At 34.1% G+C, this 13,050-nt stretch overlaps 1 protein-coding gene across 1 annotated transcript in view; it reads left to right on the forward strand.

Moving 5' to 3' along the window:
* The window catches only part of Mcu (mitochondrial calcium uniporter), a 62,281-nt gene that overhangs the window by 8,442 nt on the left and 40,789 nt on the right, over positions 1-13,050 (forward strand). The window lies entirely within an intron of this gene.

Raw genomic sequence — 13,050 nt, forward strand, 5'->3', positions numbered from 1 at the left:
TCGCATTGCAGCCCTACAAGTGTGAAAGAATTCACATTCCTTGGCAACCATTATTCAGATAATTTGCCATATAGGTCAATATGCCTTTCAATATTTCAAGCACGACTGCTTCTATATTATGTTAGGGGAAAAAAAGATTTCTGCTGAATTATGCCGAGGTCTTTGTATTATATATCAAACAAAAAATCAATTTTGCCATATATAAAAAATGCACACGCGATATCTCTGAATTTCTTTTCTTTGATGCTACGATCTCAGACCATGATCAATCTTTGAAGATGATCTTTGTTAATTAAAAGATGTGTAAAAAGCGCAAAACAGAAAATGGTGGATCAAATTTGAAGCAAAGTAAATAAAAGTAAAGCCTGATTACTTTAATTTAGTCGAAAACTGCAGGTGAAAAGAATTATTAGAATAAAGAACAATCGAGTAGTCATAAAGGGGATACATAGATTATATTTGAGATATAGTAACTTGTGAAACTTTTCAAATATATTACACAACAATGATCTATAATTAACTATCTATAATTAATTTAAAAAAGGTAACCGACAAAACCGACCTTTCAGGATCAACATAACATATAAACAAACAAATATCTATGATCGTGCTACAGATATCTTCGTATATGAATTTTTAGAAGAAATTCGTAACAATGATCAATTTCGTGAGTCACTGTACATGTTTTTTAATAATCCCTGGGTTCCGTAAAGCATATATGTGCGCATTTTATTTATAGAGCGTATGTGTTTACTATAGAAAATGCGCACATATGCGCTTTACGGAGCCCAGGGAATATTAAAGCTCGAGATGAACTAAAATAGTATACACCTCATTTGTCACCCGACATCATGCCATTTATCTGCTGTTACATATCTCATTATGCATAGTTTACTAATCCAGTTTTAATTGCGACGCGTCTTGTTTACCTGGCTTTATACTCCAACAATAGCGAACAATGTCTCGTTTAACTGGCAAAAGCTCGTTAGCAAATACCGCTTGCGTAACTTTCAAATGCCTTCGATGAAAATATTAAAGTTATCTTCAATATGTACTCGACTATCGTCGAGAGCCAAAAATATAATTATATTTAATCTGATTAAATGCGATTAGCGCTTGATACAGATATACATCAAGTGAAAAGTGACACTTGATTGACTACATTTTCAAACTCTTATTTTAGATAAATTGTTTAATCAATCTTATTTATTCGATTTTATGTTTTCCACGCACCTAATTATTTCAACATTGTTACTTTCCACCAGATCGAATTGTACAACAAGGATAAGAGCGGATTTAACTAAGTACCGCCAGACGAGGTCAGAAAAGCCTTTCTCCATTTTGTCAATAAATATTGAAAGTTACGTCGCGGAGAGAGGTGCACTCTGGCATTTGCAACGCGAAAATGAATTTCCAAAAAAGTTCCCGATATTCGAACACGAAATAGCCGGTTAAAATAGTTGTTCGCTACGCTTAATTTAATGAAATTCAGATCTTACCGTTTATTGTTATTGTGGGCAATTTCTTATTCGCTTAATTGTAGTTAGGTTTACTTATACTCGATTCGATTAGATGGTAAAGTTGCTCAAACAATATTTGAAGCTATATAACGTTGTATTAGACGTAGATCATTAATCTTCTTACACAATTATTTTTCCGTTTCGTGAACTTAATTATTTAGTTAGTGCAAAGGAAAGGAGGGAATATGTTATAAATTTTATCATAAATTCTACTGTCAATGCGACTTCATCGATTTCCGGCGCTTATGGAGTTTATGCCACCACGGCGCGTAGCACAGTCCTATACTAGTTTATATAGTCTAGTATATAATCCTGGTTTATCAGTTCTGCAAAATAGCTATAAATGATTAATCAAACTTATCAGGCTACCGGCTGTTGAGATAAAACTGTCATGTGCAGCCACTGTGAGAATATTATTGCTACGGTCAGCTGTGAGTCTAACAATGCTGCTTATTGATTATCAAAGTCGCTAATAGCCATTGAGAATTAATAGGAAATGGTAGGTGCGCGCGCTCTGCTAAGTGAAAAGTGCTCAGCTATTGTGGCACTTAGCTATTGTGTAGAAGTTGGTGGTCCCACCGTTTACAGATTGGTGTGACTGTTACGGAGTTATCCAAGGGGCTCCGGACTGCGGAGGCTGCGGCAGGCGGGCGCCATGAGCATCGATCTGCTCCACTGCACTCTCTCTCTGCGTCCCAGCCGACTCTGCGGCAGGGACGATCCTTATCTTGGTACTCTTGTTAAGCGAATTAACACATACGACGTTTTCTCGCGCACCATAAGAAATTAGCCCCCCTCCCTTATTTTCAAAATGGTGTTTTCGTCATTTTAAATGACGGAACTCTTCCTAAAATCAATAGAGAACTCTAGAACTCTTTCTAGAATTAAAAAAAAAGTGGGACCAACTTTCACAGACATCCATAAGAAACAACGAGCAATGCCGAAATGCCAGTTCGTTAGCTATGTAAACAGCTCGTTTACATATCGATTAACACGCAGTTGAGCACATGAATGTTTTGCTGAGAACTTTCATTTGTCACGATCGATCGATATATCATTGATTTTACGCGGATGAAATCCGTTTACAACGGAGAATTGTGCGAAATATCTCGCTGGAAATTCTGAGACGGAACAAAACACGGGCAAAGCAGCCATAGTAATTTCCGAGATTGACGCGCGCTGCGAGATTCATTCCCCGTTGCGTAATTGAAATTTTAAGTCTCCTGTAGTCGGAGGTTATGCATAGTGTAGTGCAAGACCTCGGATTTGTCCGCGACGTCGGCTTTATATCCAAGGGAATGTGCAACGTGCCGTGCAATAATTAAATTAATATTCGACTGTTCGACAAACGAATTACTTGTTCGACAATAGTATAGTTAAAGCAATTACCAGAATTTTGCTCAAGTTAATTCGATCGTTACAGAATAACTCTTGCTTCAAAGCAACTATGTAAGCAGCAAAACCGTTTATATAGTTTTATCTGTTTTTGTTTTCTGTAACAAGTTTATCTTGCGTATAGCGATCTGTAGTGTCAGAAACTGTTTGTTTCGTGTGTATACAATAAGTCAATGTAACAAGAATGACAAGGGAATTATATAAGCCATGTACGAAAGTTTTGCGGTTAAAATTGCCTCTTTAAAAAGGTATTTCTCGAATATGGTTGTAATCGAATAAAGGAAATTATTACGATATTGCTACCGTTGTTTAGCACGTAATAATCGTTATAACGCATGCAATGCGGTCGTTCTTTCGGAATAAACAGAGCGAATTTCGCGTATGTTAACTCATTCGCCATTAACCTATGTCATATATACTCACCGAGTACTTTACGAGGCAGTTCTAACTTATGCTAGTTAACTTAGTTCAAATAAGTAGAAAGTAATATTCTCCCGAATGTTTCGTAAATAATATATATATTAGGGAGAGAACATTGCTTTCTACACTTAGACGAAGTTACGTTTTTCATATATATATAATATATATATATTTTTTTTTTTGCTGCGGAAAACTTATATTTATAGACGTATATTTGCATTTGATCAAAGATTATAAAATAAATATCATATAGTTACAAGAGTTAGCCGTGAACCACATAGAAAAACTTACTAAGCGCAGTAAGCAAATTGGCTAATAGCTTAAGTTTTCGAGAATTCTTGACTGTGCATGATCAATTTGCTTACTACTTAAGTCTTACTGCTTAAGTTTTTCTATGTGCCATATGGTCTTTAATAAAGCAAATGCATCAAATGCACAGACGAGCAATATTATCTTTTCCAATTTACTTTAACGGCGATCATGAATTCGCTAAAGAATGAGACAAGGAGTCAATTTTACACTCTTATTCAGTAATAATTCTTATATATATTTATATTTAATAAAATAAATTTTATTTTTATTATTTATAATTATAATTATTAAGAAGTATTTAATGATGAATTATAAATTTAAATTAAATTATTTATAGAAGTTATTTAGAAGTTGTAGTAAGTAACATTAAATATTAAAATGTGAGATTACATTTATCTGCCAAGAAGTTTATAAACCGGAGGGAGAATTCACATTGTAACGCCACTTGAGATTTAACATCCAGAAAACGTGACGAGAGTACCATTTACATTTTTGCGCGTTATCCGACGTTATAACATTCTGATCAGTTTATTGATCGAATTTATGATTACTTCAATGAGAATTACCATTTTCACGACATTATCATAGAGTTTTATTGACGTAATAAAAATTTGCCCAAGTTGATATTCTCGCGCAATAAATTGGATAATAGTCGAAACGTCAAAAGTAAAAGTTGCATTTACACTTTTAGTAAAAACCATATCTCGAGATATATGAAATATCGTGATAAAGATATTTTCTTTGAATGTTTGATGAGCATCTCGCTCAATAGTTTGCATTGATTATCAGCATCTAGCTTAATAATATTTTGCATTGAGAAGATAAACAGCTCTACTTGTGATTAATAATAAATGGAAGACAAACGACAGTTACAATGGAATGAAGCTGATAATTCTGCAATATTGAAAGCAATTATTCATCGGAACCCAACAATATCAGTGGGATTCTGGGGTGACCTAATTTGTAGTCGACCGCAAATGACAATTACAAACAAAGACGGGAAATTCGCGTTTCTCTCGCGAGTCTCATTGACGTATATCTCATTGACATATCGGATATACGATCAATTTTCCGATGAGAGATTCAAATTCTTCGACAGACACTTGCAAAGTGTCTACCCGAACAACATTAGGAAGCTGTGAACGAAGATAATAATCGAATTGTGCGCAGCATGGAGCACCTCGGTCTCTCAGTCTTAATGGAGATTCCAAATTTCCTAGGAACTTGTATGTGAATTTAGACAACTAAACTATTATATTAATAAGTCATTTTTCACTGATTTGATACATTTTAAATTTATTATTGTATACCTACAGAAAAATCACACTTATCTATCGTAATAAAATTACAGTAAGCAGTTTCAATTGGAATCAAATACTAAAACACTATCACTCTGCCATCAAAATTTGGACAACATCGATTTACATTAGGAATAAAATATTTGAATTGAATAATCGCTGATTGCTGCGAACCTTGTTTTTCATCTATAGCCAAGTTAGAGATGTAAATTTGTGTGCAAACAGTTTCGTGTTTCGCACTTGCATTTATAAGTCTTTCCATAATATTTTTTTTCTCTTTGTAACCGGTTTAAATAAAAGAAGCTTTAACTTGACAGTGCGTGCATACCTGCCGACATCAAATGTGTGCAGGAGAATATTCATAAATGAGAAGTAACAGAGATACAAGGGACAAGCAAATGGATATGGAAATAAACTGACACATCACTTCGCATCTGAGCGAACCGTTGCTCATTATTCACTATGTATGCTCGCTGCAAACCGCAGGAGGATCGTAAATTTAAACCTCGTGTATCGCGGATTAAGAGCTTTCGCGATGAAATAAATCCTCTTCCGATTACTATAACGCTTCATTATATTATTTTCCGCGTTAATGTGGGTTAGTATTCATACCCACAATAATTTCATAAATTGCTAAATTATTTTCACGATTAATCGTAGCTCATATCTCGGTAGTGTCATGATACAATTCCTTTGAAACTTTTAAAACGTTCTTGTATACGAATAAATTTATTTATGGGAAAGGCATTTCAGCCCCGACAATCTTATTGTTCTGCAAGAAATTTCACGAGCATTAAAGATCTTGGGTCTTAAAGTTTTATACTTTAGAAACAGAAATCAAGTCGGTTCTCTAATAGCACTTTGTTGTATTGCGCGAGTACTCTTAACTCTGGGCCACGTTACATCTCTCATAACTTTCAAGTTGTTCTCTAGAAAATTGCAAAACGGGGTGTGTAATCTGCTCATCTCGTCGCTGCGACTTGATGCATTGCATTAAGTGCATTCTTTCAAAGATCATGTCAAATAACCGTAGCAGAGAAACGAAAGAACGTGTTTTTTTGTTTTCTTTTTTCATCAAAATAACAGATATTGCTTACTCATCCTGAATTTGCGCGAGTATATTTTTACCTATCGATTTTAAATTAGTTATTTTTGAACGAGCGCAACACGTTTTTCAAATATCTACGTATCGGTTATCGCTAATCGGGTAAAAAGTTACGCATTGCAGTCTTATATATCTTTTTCGTGATATTTGACAAATGGCTTTTATGACATACAATATATTTTCAATTAACATCAGAATAAAATTTAAATTTTATTTGAGTTCGCAAATTTAATATGTACGATACGGAGTAGCTTCATGAAAAAAACATTGTAATCGAAATATATAGCTGGATAGGTTCAGCATTTATTGCATCGTATATACAGCTATTTAAACACATCATAAAAAAGAAATTAGATTTGACGATCAGGGACGAGATATAAGAACGTTTTTTTCGATACGATAATAACGTTGTATTATGGTATAATCATGCGGGCAGCGATTCTATCTAACACTATTTAATGCCATTCGATAAAACTGTTAATGACTAGGGTGGTTTAACGACGTCAATTTCAGCCCAGCAACGGCTTTGTCGATATCCCTTTAAGACTCGAGAGCAACGTACGGCGAAAGCTACCTTGTCATCAGATTCCCCTCTCGCTCTCCATCGTTTTTTCATCGGAAAACGTTTCCAAATTTACGCAAACTCTGAAAGCTTCGTCTAGCTATCCGGACTAAATTGCGTTGGAACATCGATACGAGATGGAAAGATGAAAAATGCATAACTTTGGCTACGATCAACGTGACGCTACAAATGCTTCGAAGCATTTTTTGACTCGTTAATTCGTAAAATTCTTGTTTCTGATTGGTCGATCAAATGCTTCGAAGCATTTGTAGCGTCACGTTGACCGTAGCCTTTATCACATTGACACGTGGCGCCTGGCGGGGCGGGGCAGGGCAGGACCCGCAGGACGGTCTTTTTCGTTTCACGAAATCGTAGCGTGCGAACGTAACAGAATTACACCGTGTGTTTTTATTTTTTACTACTCGCGAATACGCTTTGTGACGCAAATCAAGAGGTAGAATTTAATTGGCACGATATAGGCATCGCGTGCGCGTGATGCTGTGATGTGTGCGATGTGTGCTCTCGCAGAGCACATCAACAAGCGGAAAGGTCGCAAGTTGGACGGATTAATACAGAGGGGCTCCGGCTTATAACCGTGCACTTGGCTTTACCATTACCGCATCACGCCATCGATCCCCTGCCCAGCGTCCAGTTCCGCTCGACATACGGCGTAGAAAATGTTTTCAGCCTGTGTAATGGTGGTCGGGGTCGGGGGACAATGTTGATCGAAAGGGCGTATCGACTCAACGCGCATAGGGATACAACGAAATTATATCACGCTTACCCTCGTTCATGCAAGCGGAAGATATTTGCACGTTAATTACTACAAAATATTGTCAGACTTTAGTAATTTTTTATTTTATCATATTGCGATTGTTTAGTAAATTACTATAAATATAATACTCTCTAAATCTGAATCAGTAATAGTCACTGATTCAGATTTAGAGAGTACTAAGTTAGGTACACGGAAAAAAAATGATGTTGTATCAACAGCATCAGTGTTATTGAGATAAAATTTATTGATGCAACATTAATATTAATGAACAAAAAACATCAGATAATTGTTTTAATAATTTATATATTTGGTCCAATAATATCCAATTGAATTAACTACATATGCTTGTGGCAGCTCATGATGTCGACGTTTAATTGAAGCAACTTTATTCTTTTTCCGTGTATAAGTTTATATTTTCTTCATTTTGTCGTAAAATAGCTTATTGTATGTTAAAGAAGAAAAGGAGCGATAGCGTATTTTGTAATTGATTTTTCTACAGTTACCGTGTCGCAGAAAAGCATTTTCCTGAGATTTTCTGCTTTACTATTATATTCGTATACCTCTCTACTTTTTCTAGAACACGCAATTTGCGTCATGTATACGGATAGAGGACAAACGCATTACTTAGCTTTGTATAAATATATTGCATCATTTTCTTTATTTTTTTTTACAAAAGTTGCAACATGCTACTGCTTCTTTCGTCAAGAGCAGTTGGAAAATGTGTTTTACGTCCTTTAACGTCACAGAGTGATAAACGGTGACCCGGTTTGAAACGAAGTTATAATGACATACGAGAGCCGATGGAAGATTAAGTAGAGGATGTAGTCGTGTAGTCTCGATTTGCTAATTAGAAGCTGCGAAATGATGCGCGTTTCGTTCCAACTTTGCCATACCTAGTATAGTGTAATTTTGTTATTTAGTTAGCAGTGCGTAATATGCCTCTGATGAAAACTCGAAAGTTAGCACAAATTAATATCCTTGTATAAATAGATCCTTGATCCATGACTATTAACGATGTATGCGACGAAGGAAAGTTGCTGCGGTGAATATGTATGACTCGGGCTGATATTGAATTCCGACATGATTTCCGGCGTATATATATTTCTCTCAGAATTGAATGTTCTGGTAGGAGAACCGTGCGGTAACCGCACATGTGAAATTCAGCGTTTGCAGGTTTGCAGGTAGCCAATTAAAGAGTTACCGCCAAGTTGAGCTTTTCTTGAATATGATAATTGCGTATCTCATTGTGTCTACCATAAAATGGATACAGATATCTTTGAATCCAGAAAACAATTCAAAACGAAAATAATTCGCGATATATTAATATATATATATATATATATACAATTTGTTTAGAATTTTATTTTTAACATTATTTTAAAATAATTTTTTTATTGTTATTTTACTTGGATATACTTTGTTTTAATCAAATATTAAAAAAATAAAATTACTCACAGAAAAAAAGGAATATTCTTGATTTGAAAATATCTTTAGTTTCAACGTTGGAAAAGTTGGAAATCTTGAAATGAGATTATATTGCGTTAAACGAAGAAAATTTTCTTGAATGAAGTCATTATATAATAATGTAATAAATGTTGAAATGAAATGTTGAAGTTCTTATAAGAAGGTTATAGTAATCTTGCGTTATAACGAAACAATCTACATCTTCTTATAAGAATTTCAACTTTTTATTTCAACATTTTTTTTCTCGGTTGAACTATGTAACGAGTTCATTCAAGCAAGTTTTCTTCGTTTAACGCAATATAATCTCATTTCAAGATTATATATTCTTGCGTATATATGAGTATAAACAGTGTTGATTTGACACTTCTTTTTTTTTTGTGTTCTTATTTAAAAAGTATGGTATTTCTCTTATATTTAAAAAATGTATATTGTTTAATGTTAGTATTTTGTAAAAAGGCTATTGCGTTTTTTATTAAATTATCAATAAAATCTTATTAGCAATATAGCTTAAATTATTATAATTTTTAGAATGTTTGAGATTTCTATTCTTGCTGATGATCCCAAGGATAAATTAGTATAGACACACGGTACGCGCATGTTGAGTGCTCGTAAACCAAAAGCACTATAATTAGAAGTGCCACTTAAATTAGGATTATACACTGTCACCTGTGTCAAGTGATATTTCATGAAAATTATGGACACACAACTTAAATTTTTAGAAATTGGATAGTCACTACACGGTCCTTTAAAATTGATGGAAAGTGGACACGCGCATAACGTTATTCCTGGGAAAATTGAGACTTTATTTCTGCTAAAACGGATTAAATGTCTCCATGAATCAAGAAATGCGATATTCTGAGAGAATGCGGATAAACAATCAATTTTCTATTTCTATTTCTATTAACGATAAGCTCTTATATCCTCAATTACGGTAAATCCTGTTTTTATACAAAATTTCTAAAACCTATTGTTACAATAGTAGTCTCTTTCTCGCTCTTGGAACTATCGGAAAAAATACTTTAGCACTTGTTAGATAATCAATGATAGCATGTCTCTCGGTGTGATTTACACTAACTTTAATAGTGGGTTCGCTAGAGCGTATCGATCGAATTTTTAATTCACGCGCTATGGACATTTGCACGTATTCTATTTCAAGACGTTCTGTTTATAAATTTATATCATTCGGGTGTACATAAGTAATGTCTGCAATTGAGATGTACAATGGACGCTGCACAGTGATAAATATTGTCGATATAGAACCATGTGCCAGACGCATCTGCATTTCACAGACAATCGCGCGCAGCTTGCTGGGAATTTCAAAGTCAATCTTCTTGCAAGGTACAAATATAATTCCCGCGGATGCCGCAGTGGAATCGATGGTAACGCTTTGCTTTGAAACCGGGATAAACGCATCGGAAATAAGAGGAGACACAAGAAGAAACTAGGGCACCGGAGCAGAGACATCGAACGAGCATTGGATATAAAAGGGTTAAGCGTTTTCGAAGATATATCGTCTATATGGGCATAATTTTCAGAACTTTTGCGTCCACTGTTCAGCCGTTTTCTTGGTCACTTTTAAGAAGGAATTTATCTGTCTTTAATTCAACGCACGTATGGTTATACATACATCTGCAGTTCGCTCACGATTACGTGTGAAACCGAAGCGATATTATTTGGCGAAATGTGTCCGAAGAAAATTGCTTATATGTTCAGCTATATAACTTTTATTTATACGTCCATATTAACTATGCGTACTATGGTGTATCAATTTGTCATTAAAGAAACTGGAAATTACAGACCAATAATGTGCGTGGAAAAGAATGCTAGCTCCCGAAATAATATCCTTCTTCGATTTAAGACTGATTGAAAAGCAATTTGATTTTTAAAAGTTTGATCTTTTTATGAGGAATAATCAAATACTAAAAATAAGTAATTGAAAAACAGCAGGGATTGATTAATGTAATTCAGGGGTAACACCACTCTAGAAGCAGAAAAAAAAGGCCTAACTTTGACAATTTATTTTAGGAGTATGAAAAAAGGGATATGATTTCTTTTCAGAGGGTTTATTTAACACATATTGAAGTACGAAAAAAAATTTTTTATTTTCATTTTCATACAAAATATCGGCGACAGAGCCCATCTTCAAAATCGTCTAACGCCTAAACGGGCGGACAGATTTCTCGAAAACTATAAGACCTGGAACAAAAAACGAAAAAAATTTATAATCTATATACTATTGGCTTTGGAACCACGTAGGGTTTTTTTTTTAAATCAAATTTTGTAGAAATGGCACACTTTTGAAGAAAAAAATCGATTCTAAAATCGTTTTTTTTTTCTTCAAAAGTGTGCCATTTCTACAAAATTTGATTAAAAAAAAAACCCTACGTGGTTCCAAAGCCAATAGTATATAGATTATAAATTTTTTTCGTTTTTTGTTCCAGGTCTTATAGTTTTCGAGAAATCTGTCCGCCCGTTTAGGCGTTAGACGATTTTGAAGATGGGCTCTGTCGCCGATATTTTGTATGAAAATGAAAATAAAAAATTTTTTTTCGTACTTCAATATGTGTTAAATAAACCCTCTGAAAAGAAATCATATCCCTTTTTTCATACTCCTAAAATAAATTGTCAAAGTTAGGCCTTTTTTTTCTGCTTCTAGAGTGGTGTTACCCCTTCATAATTATAGGATTATAAAATGTGAATATAAACTAACTGGGCTTTTCTTTATTTGTACTAATTTATTATAATATATAAGTTTTCAAGATTTAATTATTTGAAACTTTACTTGTTACTTTATGAGAAATACATTATTATTAGGTATTAATGTTCCAAGATAGCTGTGTTTCAAGTCCGACAAATTTGCAGCGCGCAGTCTATTAAGTTGGAATATATGTATACAGTACAGTATATACATTACAATTCGTTACTTCTTTACTTAAGTATAGAATATATGAACACCAACACCTTGTTATGGCTCCACGCTCCATTTTTCTTCGTTTGATTTCTAATCATGTGAGCCTTTACTATTATTATATATTATTATTATTATTATCTATTATATCTTTACTCACTGTGAAACTTCACGGAATTAATGATAAACTTCAAAGACAGTTTTTTGCTCCGCGTTTTTTTAAAACACGCTTTGATTTGCGCGTTCTGCAATGTATTTTTATTAGTTGTATTATATTAGTTTTCCTTTTCTCTGTCTCTCTCTGTCTCGGTCTCTATCTCTACTCTCTATCTCATCTGCCTCTCTCAATTGATTCTTTCTACATCCGCTTTTATCTAAAAATAACGATTCTCCTTGGAGAATCAATGCAGCGCCATTGAAATAGTGACGTGCTCCCCTGAGAGTTTAAATCTACTTCGTTTCATCCGATTTTGTTTAATCCGCTAACGGCTAACGGAAATATTATATGCGCTGCTTATGATCATATAATTAAATTAAAAATTTTCAATTTGTGCCGATAAAAAGATAATATTTACGTTACGCGAGTTTTTGCCATTACAGTACGGTATGAAACCGTAATCTCTGCCGTACCGTGATTACATTTTCAAGTTAAAAGTCGGTTGCATCAACCGTGCTGTATTTTACACAGATTTCCATCATATCTAATATTGTGTTTTCATGCACTGAAGTGTACGTTATGTATGCTTTTCAAACAGAGATTTCTTGACTAACATGTTTTCGAGTACCCATGCGTGAAAAGTATAACAATACATAACCATAACAACACGTAAGCCGAACCACAAAGTATTTTTCAGAAAATTTTTCCAGAAAATACGTTAACAAAAAGTTACAAAAATAGCGTTTTTAATATATTGTGAATTTTATGTATATCACACAAGCTGCAATAATGCAGCTTCTTATAGTCTTGTATTAATGCCGCGCTGTGGCATTAAAAGTAAAATAATCTAATCTTGCTAATATATGCATTTATTCTACTAAAATAAGTTAACATTTTAAGCGGATTAAAACAAACTACGGACCTTGTTAATGAAGCGTTTTGTATTTATCTGGTGAATTATTATATAGTTTATCGGATAATCGATGAACAATAGATGAGCCATGAAGAGACTGTGAACCGGTGAACTTCGATAATTGCACGCTTAATTGAAAATTCGCGTTCAATCTGACACATGTTTAACGACTTCGTTGAACTCTGATAATACGCCAATCAAATTTCCGGACTCGTATAACT

This window comes from Temnothorax longispinosus, chromosome 4 (genome assembly GCF_030848805.1).
Source record: "Temnothorax longispinosus isolate EJ_2023e chromosome 4, Tlon_JGU_v1, whole genome shotgun sequence".
Classification (NCBI taxonomy): Eukaryota; Metazoa; Arthropoda; class Insecta; order Hymenoptera; family Formicidae; genus Temnothorax; species Temnothorax longispinosus.